Here is a 19127-nt window from a genome sequence, read left to right as displayed (position 1 = left end):
TCTCCCTCCCTCCCTCCCTCCCCCCCCTCGTAACCACAAAAGTATGTGTTCTTCTCAGTTTTTACTATTTCTCAGGATCTTATAATAGTGGTCTTATACAGTATTTGTCCTTTTGCCTCTGACTAATTTCACTCAGCATAATGCCTTCCAGGTTCCTCCATGTTATGAAATGTTTCAGAGATTCGTCACTGTTCTTTATCGATGCGTAGTATTCCATTGTGTGAATATACCACAATTTATTTACCCATTCATCCGTTGATGGACACCTTGGTTGCTTCCAGCTTTTTGCTATTGTAAACAGAGCTGCAATAAACATGGGTGTGCATATATCTGTTTGTGTGAAGGCTCTTGTTTCTCTAGGGTATATTCCGAGGAGTGGGATTTCTGGGTTGTATGGCAGTTCTATTTCTAACTGTTTAAGATAACGCCAGATAGATTTCCAAAGTGGTTGTACCATTTTACATTCCCACCAGCAGTGTATAAGAGTTCCAATCTCTCCGCAGCCTCTCCAACATTTATTGTTTTGTGTTTTTTGGATTAATGCCAGCCTTGTTGGAGTGAGATGGAATCTCATTGTTGTTTTAATTTGCATTTCTCTAATGGCTAATGATCGAGAGCATTTTCTCATGTATCTGTTAGCTGCCTGAATATCTTCTTTAGTGAAGTGTGTGTTCATATCCTTTGCCCACTTTTTGATTGGGTTGTTTGTCTTTTTGTGGTTGAGTTTTGACAGAATCATGTAGATTTTAGAGATCAGGCGCTGGTCGGAGATGTCATAGCTGAAAATTCTTTCCCAGTCTGTAGGTGGTCTTTTTACTCTTTTGGTGAAGTCTTTAGATGAGCATAGGTGTTTGATTTTTAGGAGCTCCCAGTTATCGGGTTTCTCTTCGTCATTTTTGGTAATGTTTTGTATTCCGTTTATGCCTTGTATTAGGGCTCCTAGAGTTGTCCCTATTTTTTCTTTCACGATCTTTATCATTTTAGTCTTTCTGTTTAGGTCTTTGATCCACTTGGAGTTAGTTTTTGTGCATGGTGTTAAGTATGGGTCCTGTTTCATTTTTTTGCAAATGGATATCCAGTTATGCCAGCACCATTTGTTAAAAAGACTACCTTTTCCCCAATTAACTGACACTGGGCCTTTGTCAAATAGCAGCTGCTCATATGTGCATGGATTTATATCTGGCTTCTCAATTCTGTTCCCTTGGTCTATGTGCCTGTTGTTGTACCAGTACCAGGCTGTTTTGACTACTGTGGCTGTATAATAGGTTCTGAAATCAGGTAAAGTGAGGCCTCCCACTTTCTTCTTCTTTTTCAGTAATGCTTTGCTTATCCAAGGCTTCTTTCCCTTCCATATGAAATTGGTGATTTGTTTCTCTATCACCTTAAAAAATGATATTGGAATTTGGATCGGAAGTGCATTGTATGTATAGATGGCTTTTGGTAGAATAGACATTGTTGCTATGTTAAGTCTTCCTATCCATGAGCAAGGTATGTTTTTCCACTTAAGTATGTCCTTCTTAATTTCTTGTAGTAGAGCTTTGTAGTTTTCTTTGTATAGGTCTTTTACATCCTCGGTAAGATTTATTCCTAAGTATTTTATCTTCTTGGTGGCTACTGTGAATGGTATTGATTTGGTGATTTCTTCTTTGATGTTCTTTTTGTTGATGTAGAGGAATCCAAGTGATTTTTGTATGTTTATTTTATAACCTGAGACTCTGCCAAACTCTTCTATTAGTTTCAGTAGTTTTCTGGAGGATTGCTTAGGGTTTTCTGTGTATAAGACCATGTCATCTGCAAATAGAGATAATTTTACTTCCTCCTTGCCAATCCGGATGCCTTTTATTTCTTTGTGTAGCCTAATTGCCCTGGCTAGGACTTCTAGCACGATGTTGAATAAGAGCGGTGATAAAGGGCATCCTTGTCTGGTTCCCGTTCTCAAGGGAAATGCTTTCAGGCTCTCTCCATTTAGAGTGATCTTGGCTGTTGGCTTTGCATAGATGCCCTTTATTTTGTTGAGGAATTTTCCTTCAATTCCTATTTTGGTGAGAATTTTTATCATAAATGGGTGTTGGACTTTGTCAAATGCCTTTTCTGCATCAATTGATAAGATCATGTGGTTTTTGTCTTTTGTTTTATTCATGTGATGGATTACATTAATGGTTTTTCTGATATTAAACCAGCCTTGCACACCTGGTATAAATCCCACTTGATCGTGGTGAATTATTTTTTTGATATGTTGTTGAATTCTATTGGCTAGAATTTTGTTGAGGATTTTTGCATCTAGGTTCATGAGGGATATAGGTCTGTAATTTTCTTTTTTTGTAATGTCTTTACCTGGTTTTGGTATCAGGGAGATGGTGGCTTCATAGAATGAGTTGGGTAGTATTCCGTCATTTTCTATGCTTTGAAATACCTTTAGTAGTAGTGGTGTTAACTCTTCTCTGAAAGTTTGGTAGAACTCTGCAGTGAAGCCGTCTGGGCCAGGGCTTTTTTTTTGTTGGGAGTTTTTTGATTACTGTTTCAATCTCTTTTTTTGTTATGGGTCTATTTAGTTGTTCTACTTCTGAATGTGTTAGTTTAGGTAGGTAGTGTTTTTCCAGGAATTCATCCATTTCTTCTAGGTTTGCGAATTTGTTAGAGTACAATTTTTCGTAATAATCTGATATGATTCTTTTAATTTCAGTTGGTTCTGTTGTGATGTGGTCCTTTTTGTTTCTTGTTCGGGTTATTTGCTTCCTTTCCTGTATTTCTTTAGTCAGTCTAGACAATGGTTTATCAATTTTGTTAATTTTTCAAAGAACCAGCTTTTGGCTTTGTTAATTCTTTCAATTGATTTTCCAAAAGAAAAAAAAAAAATTTTTTTTTTTTTTTTTAATTCATTGAGTTCAGCTCTAATTTTTATTATTTGTTTTCTTCTGGTGCCTGATGGATTCTTTTGTTGCTCACTTTCTATTTGTTCAAGTTGTAGGGACAGTTCTCTGATTTTGGCTCTTTCTTCTTTTTGTATGTGTGCATTTATCGATATAAATTGGCCTCTGAGCACTGCTTTTGCTGTGTCCCAGAGGTTTTGATAGGCAGTATTTTCATTCTCGTTGCATTCTATGAATTTCCTTATTCCCTCCTTGATGTCTTCTATAACCCAGTCTTTTTTCAGGAGGGTATTGTTCATTTTCCAAGTATTTGATTTCTTTTCCCTAGTTTTTCTGTTATTGATTTCTAGTTTTATTGCCTTGTGGTCTGAGAAGATGCTTTGTAATATTTCGATGTTTTGGACTCTGCAAAGGTTTGTTTTATGACCTAATATGCGGTCTATTCTAGAGAATGTTCCATGTGCACTAGAAAAAAAATTATACTTTGCAGCCGTTGGGTGGAGAGTTCTGTATAAGTCAATGAGGTCAAGTTGGTTGATTGTTGTAATTAGGTCTTCTGTGTCTCTATTGAGCTTCTTACTGGATGTCCTGTCCTTCTCCGAAAGTGGTGTGTTGAAGTCTCCTAGTATAATTGTGGAGGTGTCCATCTCACTTTTCAATTCTGTTAAAATTTGATTTATGTATTTGCAGCCCTGTCATTGGGTGCATATATATTTAATATGGTTATGTCTTCCTGATCAATTGTCGCTTTTATCATTATGTAGTGTCCTTCTTTATCCTTTGTGGTGGATTTAAGTCTAAAGTCTATTTTGTCAGAAATTAATATTGCTACTCCTCTTCTTTTTTGCTTGTTTGCTTGATATATTTTTTTCCATCGTTTGAGTTTTAGTTTGTTTGTGTCTCTAAGTCTAAGGTGTGTCTCTTGTAGGCAGCATATAGATGGATCGTGTTTCTTTATCCAGTCCGAGACTCTCTGTCTCTTTATTGGTGCATTTAGTCCATTTACATTCAGGGCAATTATAGATAAATAAGTGTTTAGTGTTGTCATTTTGATACCTTTTTATGTGTGTTGTTGACAATTTCATTCTTCCACATACTCTTTTGTGCTGAGGCGTTTTTCTTAGTAAATTGTGAGATCCTCATTTTCGTAGTGTTTGACTTTATGTTAGTTGAGTCGTTACGTTTTTCTTGGCTTTTATCTTGAATTATGGAGTTGTTATACCTCTTTGTGGTTACCTTATTATTTACCCCTATTGTTCTAAGTAAAAAGCTAACTTGTATTGTTCTATATCGCCTTGTATCACTCTCCATATGGCAGTTCTATGCCTCCTGTATTTAGTCCCTCTTTTTGATTATTGTGATGTTTTACATATTGACTTCTGTGATTCCCTGTTATGAGCATTTTTTTTTAATTAATCTTAATTTGTTTTTGTGATTTCCGTATTTGAGTTGATATCAGGATATTCTGTTTTGTGACCTTGTGTTGTGCTGGTATCTGATATTATTGGTTTTCTGACCAAACAATATCCTTTAGTATTTCTTGTAGCTTTGGTTTGGTTTTTGCAAATTCTCTAAACTTGTGTTTATCTGTAAATATCTTAATTTTGCCTGCATATTTCAGAGAGAGTTTTGCTGGATATATGATCCTTGGCTGGCAGTTTTTCTCCTTCAGTACTCTGTATATGTCGTCCCATTCCCTTCTTGTCTGCATGGTTTCTGCTGAGTAGTCTGAACTTATTCTTATTGATTCTCCCTTGAAGGAAACCTTTCCTTTCTCCCTGGCTGCTTTTAAAATTTTCTCTTTATCTTTGGTTTTGGCGAGTTTGATGATAATATGTCTTGGCGTTTTTCTTTTTGGATCAATCTTAAATGGGGTTTGATGCGCATCTTGGATAGATATCGTTTCGTCTTTCATGATGTCAGGGAAGTTTTGTGTTAGGAGTTCTTCAACTATTTTCTCTGTGTTTTCTGTTCTCCCTCCCTGTTCTGGGACTCCAATCACACTCAAGTTATCTTTCTTGATAGAGTCCCACATGATTCTTGGGTTTCTTCTTTTTTTTTAATTCTTTTATCTTTTTTTTTTAGCTATGGTGGTGTTAATTCCCTGGTCCTCCAGATGTCCCAGTCTGCATTCTAATTGCTCGAGTCTGCTCCTCTGACTTCCTATTGCATTGTCTAAGTCTGTAATTTTTTTGTTAATCTTTTGGATTTCTACATGCTCTCTCTCTATGGATTCTTGCAACTTATTAATTTTTCCACTATGTTCTTGAATAATCTTTTTGAGTTCTTCAACAGTTTTATCAGTGTGTTCCTTGGCTTTTTCTGCAGTTTGCCTTATTTCGTTTTTGATGTCTTGAAGCATTCTGTAAATTAGTTTTTTATAATCTGTACCTGATAATTCCAGGATTGTATCTTCATTTGGGAAAGATTTTGATTCTTTTGTTTGCGGGTTGTAGAAGCTGTCATGGTCTGCTTCTTTATGTGGTTTGATATGGACTGCTGTCTCCGAGCCATGACTGGGAAACTGGTTTTTCCAGAAAATCCGCTAAAAAAAAAATGCAGTCAGATCCCTATCAGAATTGCCTTTGGGTTATAACCACCACCTTGTTCCCTGTAAGGATGAAGGTCTGAGATTTGGATTATATATGCTTGGCTGTAGCTGGTTCTGTGTTTTTAGTCCAATTAGGGGTGTATTTTTGGTCCCTGGGTTTTTTTTTTTTTTCCTTCTCTCAGGCCGAAAGAGTGGGTTAGGAAAAGACCAAAAGAAAAAAAAAGGGGGGGGGGGAAGCAAAGCCTCCTTGGAGCCAGAGCCAGAGCCGTTCTCCCTCTGGCTCAGGCAATTCCAATGTTAATGAAGCCGCCTGGGAAGGGTGGGGGAGGGATCAGAGAGATAGGAGAGTAGCACTTCAGAATATAGCCAGGGTTGTTTGTCTTGCTTGGAATGACTATTATATCAGAGATTCCCATGGGGCGTGTCGCCTATGTGTGCTGGCTGTGTGGAGATTGCCCCCCGGGGATCTGGCCCACTGAAGCCGCAGTCAGATCCTCCACTGCCAGTCCCATGCCCAGCGTAAAGGTTCCCCTGCTGGGACGGTGCACTCCTGACTCCAAACTCAGTCGCTTCCTCCCTGGGGACTTCTCTTCCTGCCAGCCATCGCTGCGCCGCCCCCGCGGACCGGCTGGGCCCCTTCCTGGGGTTAGTTTCAGGGGAGTGGAGCAGCTCTCCCTGCTTGTGCTGTGCCAGCGCCCAGTCAAAATCCCGATGGGACGGTTCCCAGGCTGGGACGCTGCTCTCCCAGCTCCAAGACCAGTCACTGTCTCCCCGGGACTTCTCCCCCTGGCTGCGTTGCCAGGCCACCCATGCGAACTGGCTGGGCCCCCTCCCGGAGTGAGTTCAGGGGGGTAGGGCTGGGCCCCTTGTTTGCGCCGTCAGCTCCCCTGGGCTCTGCCCTAAATAGGGTGCCAAAGGTTACCTGACTGGGACGCTGGCTCCAGGCTCCAAAAGCAATCGCTGCTTCCCCATATTTGTTCATTTTCCATCTCTAAATCTGTGTGTGTTGTTCAGGGTTTGTAGATTGTTATGTACTTGATCGATTCACTTGTTTTTCCGAGTCTTTGTTGCAAGAGGGATCCGGGATAGCGTCTCCCTAGTCCACCATCTTGGCCCCGCCAGTAATAGTATTTTGAAATACAGTTATCAGAAAGTTGCTATGAAGATGAGAAGATAAGGGAGCAGGAAATGGAACAATTAGGACACAATTAAAAAGAATGTTGACACCTTGTGAAAAAATGTAACTAATGTCACTGAACAATTTGTGTGGAAATTGTCAAATGGGAACCTAACTTGCTGTGTACACTTTCACCAAAAATGCAATACAATATTATTTTTAAAAAGAAGAAAAAAATTTTGCTATGGCAATTAAAAGAGAGAAGGTATGTAAAACTTCCTAATATATGACAAAATGTACACAAGAAACCAAATAGTTAACTTTACCTTGCATGCCACTCTTTTCCTATTAATCCCAGAAAAACTAGAATTTCTCTTCTAATACAATAATGAAGCCCATATTTTAATATCTTGCATCATCAGATCTTTTGGTGGCACAAACTGTGCTCGACTAAGAACCTAAATTTTGGCAATTTGAATCCACCCAGAGCTGCCATGGAAGTAAGGTTTGGGGATCTGCTTCCATAAAAGATGACAGCTAAGAAAACCCTATGGAACAGTTATACTCTGTAACACATGAGGTCGCCGTGAGTCAGAATCGACTTAATGACAATGAGTATGAATCATCAGGCAATTGAGTTAAACATAACTTAGAATAAATCATAACATATATAAAAGGGAGGGACTACATTTTGGAACCATGTAAATGTTTTATGTAATTATGGACAAACTTAATTTGTAAAAGCTTTGGTGGTGCAGTGGTAAAAGCTCAGCTGCTAACCAAAAGATCAGCAGTTTCAATCTACCAGCCGCTCCTTCAGAACACTATGGGGCAGCTCTGCTCTGTCCTACAGGGTTGCTATCAGTCAGAATCGACTCAACAGCAACCAGTTATGTACGTAAAAGATATTGGTCTATAAAACAAACCAAAAAAAAACCAAACCCATTGCCTTCGAGTTGATTCCAATTCATAGCAATGCTACAGGAGAGAGTAGAACTGCTCTATAGGGTTTCCAAGGAGAGTTTGGTAGATTCGAACTGCTGACTTTTTGGTTGGCATTTGAGCCCTTAACCGCGGAGCCACCAGGGCTCCAGATGCAAACCAAATCTATCAATATATTAAAATAAGTATACACCATAACCAAGTGAAATGTACCCCCGGAATGCAATATTGGATTAACATATAAAAACCAAATAACATTGTGGTGGTGTTGTTACGTGCCATTGAGTAGATTTTCCCATTGAGTCAATTTTTGACTCATAATGACCACATTTGACAAAGTAGAACTGACCTACAAGGTTTTCTAGGCTGTAATTTTTATAGGAGCAGATCTCCAGGTCTTTTCTCCCATGGAGCCTCTGGATGGCTTTGAACTGCCAACTTTTCTGTTAGCAGCCAAACACTTGATCTTTCCACCACACACACACACACACACACACAAACTGTTGCCATCAAGTCAATTCCAACACATAGTAACCCTATAGGATAGAGAATAACCATAGGGCTTCCAAGGCTGTAATCTTTACAAGGCAGACTGCCACATCTTTCTCCCACAGAGTCACTGCTGGGTTTGAACCTCTGACTTTTTGGTTACCAGCTGAGCACTTGACCACTGTGCCAACACGGCTCCTTGTTATATCACCAGGATCCTTAAATAATGCAATATACCCTATTAATAGAATAAAGGGTAAAGCCACATGATTTCCACAATGTTGTTTTTGTTGTTTGGTGCCGTCAAGTCAATTCCGACTCATAGCCACTCTATTCACAACAGAACGAAACACTGCCCGGTCCTGCACCATCCTTACAATCGTTGTTATGCTTGAGCTCATTGTTGCAGCCACTGTGTCAACCCACCTCGTTGAGGGTCTTCCTCTTTTCTGCTGGCCCTGTACACTGCCAAGCATGATGTCCTTCTCCAGGGACTCATCTCTTCTGATAACATGTTCAAAATATGTAAGATGCAGTCTCGCCATCCTTGCCTCTAAGGAGCATTCAGGCTGCACTTCTTCCAAGACAGATTTGTTCATTCTTTTGGCAGTCCATGGTATATTCAATATTCTTCGCCAAAAACACAATACAAAAACGTCAACTCTTCTTCGGTCTTCCTTATTCATTGTCCAGCTTTCACATGCATATGATGTTATTGAAAATACCATTGCTTGGGTCAGGCCCACTTTAGTCTTCAGGGTGACATCTATGCTCTTTGACACTTTGAAGAGGTCCCTTGCAGCAGATTTGCCCAATGCAATGTGTCTTTTGATTTCTTGCCTGCTGCTTCTGAGGCTGTTGATTCTGGATCCAAATAAAATGAAATCCTTGACAACTTCAATCTTTTCTCCGTTTATCATGATATTGCTCATCGGTCCAGTTGTGAGGATTTTTGTTTTTTTTATGTTGAGGTGTAATCCATACTGAAGGCTGTGGTCTATTGATCTTCATAGTAAGTGCATCAAGTCCTCTTCACTTTCAGCAAGGAAGGTGTGTCATCTGCATAACGCAGGTTGTTAATGAGTCTTCCTCCAGTCCTGATGCCCTGTTGTTCTTCATGTAGTCCATCTTCTCATATTATTTGTTCAGCATACAGATTAAATAGGTATGGTGAAAGAATACAACCCTAATGCACACCTTTCCTGACTTTAAACCAATCAGTACCCCCTTGTTCTGTCCCAACAACTGCCTCTTGATCTATGTAAAGGTTCCTCACGAGCACAATTTAGTGTTCCGGAATTCCCATTCTTCGCAGTGTTATCCATAGTTTGTTCTGATCCACACAGTCGAATGCCTTTGCATAGTCAATAAAACACAGGTAAACATCCTTCTGGTATTCTCTGCTTTCAGCCAGGATCCATCTGACATCAGCAGTGATAGCCCTGGTTCCACATCCTCTTCTGAAAATGGCCTGAATTTCTGGCAGTTCCCTGTCAATATACTGCTGCAGCTGTTTTTGAATGATCTTCAGCAAATTTTGGCTCACCTGTGATATTAAGGATATTGTTCTGTAATTTCCAGATTCAGTTGGATCACCTTTCTTGGGAATAGGCATAAATATGAATCTCTTCCAGTCAGCTGGCCAGAAAGCTGTCTTCCATATTTCTTGGCATAGACGAGTGAGCACCTCCAGTGCTGCATCTGTGTGTTGAAACATCTCAGTTGATATTCCATCAATTTCTGGAGCCTTGTTTTTCACCAATGCCTTCAGAGCACCTTGGACTTCTTTCTTCAGTACCATCGGTTCCTGATCATATGCCACCTCTTGAAATGGTTGAATATCGACTAATTCTTTTTGGTATAAAGACTCTGTGTATTCCTTCCATCTTCTTTTGATGCTTCCTGCATCATTTAATATATTCCCCATAGAATCCTTCACTATTGCAACTCGAGGTTTGAATTTTTTCTTCAGTTCTTTCAGCTTGAGAAACACTGAGCATGTTCTTCCCTTTTGGTTTTCCATCTCCAGCTCTTTGCACATGTCGTTATAATACTTTGTCTTCTCAAGAGGCCCTTTGAAATCTTCTGTTCAGTTCTTTTACTTCATCAATTCTTCCTTTTGTTTTAGCTACTCGATGTTCAAGAGCAAGTTTCAGAGTCTCCTCTGACACCCGTCTTGGTCTTTTCTTTCTTTCCTGTCTTTTCAGTGACCTCTTACTTTCTTCATGGATGATGTCCTTGATGTCATTCCACAACTCGTCTGGTCTTTGATCACTAGTGTTCAGTGTGTCAATTCTATTCTTGAGATCGTCTCTAAATTCAGGTGGGATATACTCAAGGTCATATTTTGGCTCTCGTGGACTTGCTCTGATTTTCTTCAGCTTCAGCTTGAACTTGCATATGAGCAATTGATAGTCTGTTCCACAGTTGGCCCCTGGCCTTGTTCTGACTAATGATATTGAGATTTTCCATTCTTTTTCCACAGATGTAGTCAATTTGATTTCTGTGTGTTCCATCTGGCAAGGTCCATGTGTATAGTCACTGTTTATGTTGGTGAACGAAGGTATTTACAATGAAGAAGTCGGTGGTCTTGTAAAATTCTATCATTTGATCTCCGGCATTTTTTCTATCACCAAGGCCATATTTTCTGACTACTGATCCTTCTTCTTTGTTTCCAACTTTTGCATTCCAATTGCCAGTAATTATCAATGCATCTCGATTGCATGTTTGATCAATTTCAGACTGCAGCAGCTGATAAAAATCTTCTATTTCTTCATCTTTGGCCCTAGCGGTTGGTGCTGATTTCTGCATCTATTGTGTGTGTGTGATTTCCACAATAGATGCAGAAAAAAATTTTTTTGGCAAAATAGAATATCCGTTCCTGATAGAAGGAAGCCCTGGTGGTGTAGTGGTTAAGAGCTACAGCTGCTAACCAAAAGCTTGGCAGTTCGAATCCACCAGATGCTCCTTGGAAACCATATGGGGCGTTCTACTCTGCCCTGTAGGGTCACACTGAGTCAAAATTGACTTCAAAGCAATGGGTTTGGGTTTTTTTTGTTTTTTGGTTTTTCCTGATAGAAACATTCAACAAACTAAGAATATATCCTTTAAATCAATGTTTCACTGGTCATTTCACATAAGATATATCTTCTTTCCAAGAGTTTAAAATTTTTTCAGGGAAAATGTATAATACATTATCATGGATTGAATTGTGTCCCCCCAAAATATCTGTCAATTTGGCAAGTCCATGATGCCCAGTATTGTTTGGTTGGCTACCATTTTGTCATCTGATGTAATTTCCCTTTGTGTTATAAATACTTTCAGTATGATGTTAACAAGATAGATTAGTGGCAGTTATATTGATGAAATCTACAAAATTAGATAGTGTCGTAAGCAAATCTTTTTTGAGATATAAAAGAGAGAAGTGAGCAGAGAGATGGGGGTCTTCATACCACCAAGAAAGCAGTGCTGGGAGCAGAGTGCACCCATTGAACCTGAGGTTCCTGAGCTGAGATGCTCCCAGACTTAAGAAGGCTGATGCATCACAAAAGACCTTTCTGCAGAGCCGACAGAGAGAGAAACCTTCTCCCTGAGCTGATGCCCTCCTTTTGGACTTGTAACGCACTAGACTGTGAGAAAATAAATTTCTCTTTGTTAAAGCCCTCTGCTTGTGGTATTTCTGTTATAGCAGCACTAGATAACTAAGACAGAATTTGGTACCAACAGTGGGGTGCTGCTCTAACAGGTACCTAAAACGTGGAAGCAGTTTTGAAACTGTGAATGAGTAGAAGACCAGCAGCAACTGAGGACCAGCAATGGCAGAGAAGCTGCAGCGGAAGAGAAGCAGCAGGGGCAGAGGATGGGCAGTAGCAAAGAAGCAGCAGCGGCAGAGAACCAGCAGTGGCAGAGAACCAGCAGCAGCAGAACCAGGAAACCCAGGAAAGACAGAGCTGGAGCTGACCCATGGAGCGAGACAGCTGAGTGCCTTCTGGCCAGAGTTTACTGGCAGAGTGGGGTGCTTCCAGGCACTTATCAGTGGAGCTATAGAGCTTTGGAACACTTGCCCCAGCAGGGCAGATGTGGGCATGAGGCCTGAGAGGCCAAGAGACCAAGGAACTAGGAAGCAGAAGCTAAAGAGGCAAGAAACACAGGAAGCCAAACTGTCTCAGTCTCAAAAGGTATGGCGAGGACTTCTGGGGTTGTGGAGCCATGGCCTCTGGGGTTTCTAAGGGGGAAGTCACCACTCAGATGGACTAGGAGAATGGTGAGTCTAAATCTGTGGGAGCAGAGTTGCTGTCCCAGTGGGACTGAAAGGTGGAACTGAAACCCAGGACCAAGGGGCCTCCACTCAGAATCTGGAGAGTATGGCTAATACCTAGAGTCTGCAGGGCAGGGCTATTGTGTAAATGGTCTCAGAGAACAGAGGATTATTTTCAAAGCTTTAGAGGATTATTTTCAAAGCTTTAAGTGCTAACGTAATGTGATCTGCTGTCTTGCTTGGTGCCCGTCTTAGTTATCTAGTGCTGCTATAACAGAAATATCACAAGTGGATGGCTTTAACAAATAGAAGTTTAGTCTCTCACAGTTCAGTAGGCTACAAGTCCAAGTTCAGGGCACCAGCTCCAGAGGTAGGCTTTCTCTCTCTGCCAGCTCTGAAGGAAGGTTCTCGTGATCAGTCTTCCCTTGGTCTGGAAGCATCTCACGCAGGAACCTCAGGTCCAAAGGACACGCTCTGCTCCCGGTGCAGCTTTCTTGGTGGTATGAAGTTCCCATAGCTCTCTGCTTGTTTCTCTCTTTTATATCTCAAAAGAGATTGATTTAAGACACTATCTAATCTTGTAGACCTTATCAGTATAATTGCTGCTAATCCATCTTATTATATCATAGTGATAGGATTTATAACATATAGGGAAATCATATCAGAAGATAAAATGGTAGACAACCATAAAATCATATAAGAGAGAGAATCACGACGTAGCCAATTAACCGATAATTTGAGGGGACACACTTCAATCCATGACAGTGCCAGTTATCCCTTCTTTCCCTCCATTTTCTCCCATTTGTAATGGAAATGTCTCACCTGTGGCTGTTCTGCCACTGTACTTTGGAAGCAGATAACTCCTATTCTAGATTTCATAGATGAAGAGGAATTTTTGGATTTTGGACTTGGAATTTATTTAAGATTTTCGCTATGATATAATAGGGTGAATATGTTTTACATGTGGTAAGGACATGAGTTTTGGGGGGCCAAAGGTTGGAATGTCACAGATTTAATTATGTTCCACAAAAATATCTGTCACTTTGGCTAGACCACGATGCCCAGTATTGTATGGTCATCTACCATTTAGTCACCTGATGTGATTTCCTATGTGTTGTAAATGCTGTCACTGTGATGTTAAGGAGATGGATTAGCGGCAATTATACTGATGACATCTACAAGATTAGGTAATGTTTTAAGCCAATCTCTTTTGAGATATAAAAGAAAGAAGTGGGCAGAGAGATGGGGGGACTTCATATCACCAAGAAAGCAGTGCTGGGAGCAGAGTGCCTCCTTTGGACCTGGGGTTCCTGAGCTGAGATACTCCCAGACCAAAGGAAGATGGATGCATCACAGGGACCTTCCTCCAGAGCCGACAGAAAAACCTTCCCTTGGAGCTGACACCCTGAATTTGGACTTGTAGCCTACTACACTGTGAGAGAATAAACTTCTCTTTGTTAAAGCCACCTGCTTGTGGTATTTCTGTTATTGCAGCACTAGCTGTCTAAGAAATGCATTTTTTAGAAACTTCTTTCTTTGTCTTTTGTGCTTGAGAAATCAAAGAAGCCCTTTGGGTTTTCTCTGAGAATCAAAATATTCTAATGGAATTAAGAAACAGAAGTCACTCTAACAAAATACACAAAGCTGAGAAACAAAGATAATTTATTAATTATGATTGCAACATAATCTTCAGCTACTCATACGATTTAAATATATGAATGAATGAAACACTTATACTGTATTTTCTTGGAATATACGTTAAGATTGCAGCCAAGTGGAGAAATGACTTTATGGAAAATAAAAATATGTTCTGGATTTGATCTGTCTGTTTCCAAATGCCCAGGTGCTTTTCATTAGACAGCAAAGCTCCCAACAAATTTAACTTTAATACTTTAGCATTCATGGGAAAATTTGAATGTCTCTCTGCTCCTGGATGATCAAGCAAGATATATGGCAACTAGATTAAACTTCTTGTCCCCCAAAATATTGCTACGTATTTTTCATGAAGGTTTCATCGTATCGTCTCTGGGTTAGGCACGTGGAAAGCAGTGTTTGGAGAGCTGCTGAAGAATACCCTGTTTAAACTACATTTTTTCCATGTAGAATGAAACAAATTGCATACCTGAATATTTTCTGTTTCCTTATGAGATGGTGGCCCAAATTATATATGAATGAATGACATAATGGAAGTATTCTGGGAAGATAAAATGAATGCCTGTGTGTACCTGTAGTGTTCCGGGTGGAGTGCTAACCCCTATTTTTCAGATTAAAATCAGTAACCAGTTGCTGAGGAGTCAATTTCAATTAACGGTGAGCCCATGTGTTTCAGAGTAGAATTGTGTTTCACAGGTTTTTAATGGCTGATTTTTCAGAAGTACATCACCAGGCTTTTCTTCCGATTCACCTCTGAGTGGACTCCAAATGCCAAACTTTTGGTTAACAGCCAAGAACGCTAAATGTTTGCACGATCCAGGGATGACTTTTTCAAATTACCTGCGTCAGAATACATGGGGAGGTAATTTCAAAATGCCCCACCCCAGACACACAGAGTCTGAATCTCTGGAGTAAAACTCTAAAATCTTCATAAAAACATGGTGAAATTGAATCCCTGTGATATTTTAAATTTTGTGTAATTAACTTTGGGCTTCTAAAAAACATGTAAGTAAGAAATTAGAGATAGAGAAATAGTACCTCAGATTACATCAGTTCTAAGGACTCAGGCCTAGTGAATGGAAGCCTTATCAGTGGAAACAGCATGCTTTGAATTACGATATGTAATGATTAATTCCTTAACAACTAATTTTGCTAGGTTTCACATTGTTTTAGAGAGTATCATGTATTCCTTGTATCTATTTGTATATATATATAAATATAAATTATGGCATCAGTTGTTGATTTTTAGAACACACAGTGATGTTATTTGTACTTTATAAATTCATACATTTATATTAAGTTTATAAAAATGTCAACCTAGTAAAATAGTGGTTTGCCCTGAGAAAGGAGACAGAAGAGTTGTAAAGAAACTTTTAATATACAATAAAATTCTGTATATTTTTTTTTAAATCTGACATTTATTAAATCTGAGTGATGGGTATGTGGCTACTGAAGGCATCTTTCTCTGCATCATTCTACATAAAGCAGGATGATTGCCTTAGTAAGTAGCTGAGAAGATCTCTGTGCTTGTTAGAGAAGAAGACATTTCAACTCATCTTTAGTTGACACAAGAATCAAAAAGAACAAAAGCTCAGGACAGTAGTCCTTGCTCCATCTCTGATTTTGGCTCGGAGCTGTGGCTTGCTTCCCACAAGCACGTGGAGCTCTAGATAAACACAGTACTTTTAAGATGTAAGCACCATATTTAGGCCTGGGAAGGTGGGCTGTCATTAGGGGTCAAATGTCAACCAAGGGGGCTCTGGCCCTGGTGTAGCACTCCATGTACAGCACTCATCTAAAATCTTCACTTTCCTTGGTCTGATTTCAAAATGAAGCAGGATCCTTGCCAAAGCGCATGAAGAATGGGGTCATTTCTACCAGTTGCAAAAGTGGAGTAGCTAATTTGAGACTGTTACAAGAGGTCCAGAAAAAGCACTTCCTGGCAGAGCAATATAATTCTTTGCTCAACCAAGGTCTTCCTCTCCTTTAGTTTAGACACATATCACAGAGCACAGAATGAAAACTAAGAGTGGGCCACTGTGAATGAAAACTGGTGTCACTATAACCAGAGAATGGTCCACTACGGAGCCTATGGTGTAGACATGGAGCAGGTCACCCTGGGACTAGGGGACAAGTGACATAGTTACATATTCTAATAGTAAAGGAAAGAACCAGACTAATTCTAAGCTAAGGGAGGCTGCAGACCCAGTGATACACAGAAAAATCAAGTCACTTGTGAAGGTCCCACAGAGCAGTGGAGCAGTAGTCAAATCACCATAGTCTGACTCCAGAGTCCACATCAATTACCACACAGTGAATTAAATATTTGGAGCTGCCTAGAAAGATAGTCTCTCAGGCTTCAGGATTTATATGGGGTGTGAGGAAGAAAGGAATGACCAGTCATTGTGAAACATAATTCACATATTTCTGATTCCATATAGACTGATTTCACATATTTTTTCCCAAGAATAGAAAATATATACATAATACCCAGAAATGTAAGGGAGGATCAAAATCAGAAAATGAATATGTGGTCAGCTTGGCTAGACTATAATTCTCAGTGGTTTGGCAGACACTGGACTGGTTGTTCTTCCATAATGTAATATAATGTAATCCCTCTCCATGAAGTGATTTAGTATAATCAGCCAATCAGTTGAAGGGAGAGTTTCCTTGGGATGTGGCCTGCTTCCAGAATATAAATGGATATTCTAGCAAAGGTCACTCTCTCTCAACCCTGCATTATTCTTGTCTCCTAACCTCCAGTTCCTGGGGTATAAACCTGCAGAATCTATCTACCTACCTATCTATACATCTACCTACCTATCTACTTCTCACTGGTTTTGCCCCTCTACAGAACTCAGACTTAGAATGTTATCACTGTAATTTGTGGATTGTTTCTTCTGTTCTAATATTTTTGTAGATCATGCATTTGGTAAACAAGTGGTTTTCTGGATCCCATGATATGAAGAAATGATGGTGTTCCTGTCTTTAAATTTAAGTTTAATAAAAAGTTCCCACTGTGAACCCATTTCTCATCTGACTATTTTTTTTCCTTTTTAGTAAGAAGGAATTAAAAGTCATGAAATGAAAGTATTCCTAGTTCACTCACTTTCTTTAACATCTAACTTTATCCGCTTACCCAATCTTGTCACTTTTAATTCATATATTGCTTAGACTTCCCCATCATTATTATTTCAATTTCATTTATATTGAGCTTACTTAAAAAAAAAAAAAAAAGGTCTTATCATTCCTCTCTTCTAACTATATTAATTTGCCTACAGCTTTCAGGCAGAATTTTGAAAACTTACCATATTTCCTACCAAGTTCTTCGCTCTCTGACCAAAGCTTATCTCTAACCACAGTTCTGATACTCCTTCTCCCATGAAAAGTAGGCTCTGTTCACAAACATTTCATGATTCACATCACTACCCCACACAAAGTCAACTAATAACTTGGCATCACATTTATTATATAATTAAAAATCCTTACTGAAGCCTGTAGGAATCTCCAACATATTGTCCCTGGGTAACTTTGTGATTTGATTTCATAGCATACTTTACCAATGAACAAGGCCCTTGTGATTTATTATTTTTTACGACTGAAAAACGTCTCTCCTAAATAGCCCATTCCCTCACTTTAGTCTGATCTCTGCTTAAATCTATCTTTCTTTCCACCCTATCCGAATTATCTCTATCTCCTTATCTGGCACACACAGCAACTAGACGTCCTATACGCACATGGCATTAGAATACAGGTTCCATTAGGGCAGATAATTTTTCTGTTCTGTTCACTCCTGTATCTCCACACTCAAAAGAACACATGACACAGAAGAGGCACTCAAACATGCTTTACTTAATGAATGTGCCAGGAAATCGAAGTGAACAAGGCCTGCAAGGGTAAGTAAAATTTTAATCAACTTCACTAAGAGACATAGATGTAAAATTACTGAACCAAATATTAGCAAAGCAAACACACACATACACACAATGAGTGATTTCATTCTTGAAATTTAATGATGGGTTAATATCAGACAATGAATTTTTATAATCCATAGTATTAATTGATTAAAAGAGAAAACTATATGATAATGATAGAAAAAAAATTTACAATTAAAATAAAAAACATTGGACAACATCCAATCATGTAAAATAAAACTTGGCAAATGGGAAAGAAAGGGACTTCTTTTAATTTCATAGAAGGCATCTATCAAAATTACAATAAACATAATGCTTTACAATGAGAATTTGAAAACATTTTCAACTGAATTAAGAAACAAAACAGAGGTGCCTAGTATTTCAACAATGATTCAATATGGCATCATGAGTCCTAGGCAATTCAGTCAGCTGAAAAATATTTAGAACAAAAAAAAGAAATTAAGTGTAAGTATTCAAAAAATATGTAAACATTTAGAACTTTACAGATGATATGACAATTTACATGGGATAGCTAGGAGAATCAAATACTCTTAAAAATAGTAGAAGAGTTTAATGAGATTAACCAAAAAAAAAAAAGAGAGAAAACCAAACTCATTGCTGTTGAGTTGATGACCTTACTGGGAACAAAATAATCATGAAAAAATATAGATAGCTATATTAAAAAAAAAAAAAATTAAAAAAAATATATCAGTAGTACCCCTGGTGGCATAGTGGTTAACAGCTATGACTGCTAACCAAAAGTTTGATAGTTTGAATCCACCAGCCACTCCTTAGAAACCCTATGGGGCAATTCCACTACATCCTATATGGTCACTATGAGTTGGAATCAACTCAATGGCAACTTTTTTAAAAAAATATATCAATAATAAATAATTAAAATACAATAGAACATTTGGTGTCTTGTCTGGTGCTGCTATAACAGAAATTCTGATAGCCAATGCAGCTAGGAGCTGCTTACCTGCTCCTCCTGTCCATTATCAAACAAAACCTTAGGTGATGGTGATGGGTGGCACTCAATTGGGAGCTGCTCAGACCAAGAGGAACCTGTCCCCTCATGTCCATTGTTCTCAAAGCACTGGATGTGGATCAAGCCAGTCAAACCCACTTTACTAGCCTACATGCCAAGAAAAAATGCAATTTGTCTTATTGCATCTGCACACCATAAAAACCTGTGTAGTCCATAATATTTGTATGTACTTCCTTGTGAGAGACAGTATAAAAGGTTATGTCTCCCTTTGTTCAGAGAGCTTGAGTTGAAGTATACACCTCCTCATCCTTGTCTGCCCGCTTGCAATAAACGCTCTTCCTTCCT

The sequence above is a fragment of the Elephas maximus genome, chromosome 8, assembly GCF_024166365.1.
Source record: "Elephas maximus indicus isolate mEleMax1 chromosome 8, mEleMax1 primary haplotype, whole genome shotgun sequence".
Lineage (NCBI taxonomy): Eukaryota > Metazoa > Chordata > Mammalia > Proboscidea > Elephantidae > Elephas > Elephas maximus.
This window is presented reverse-complemented; position numbering follows the sequence as displayed.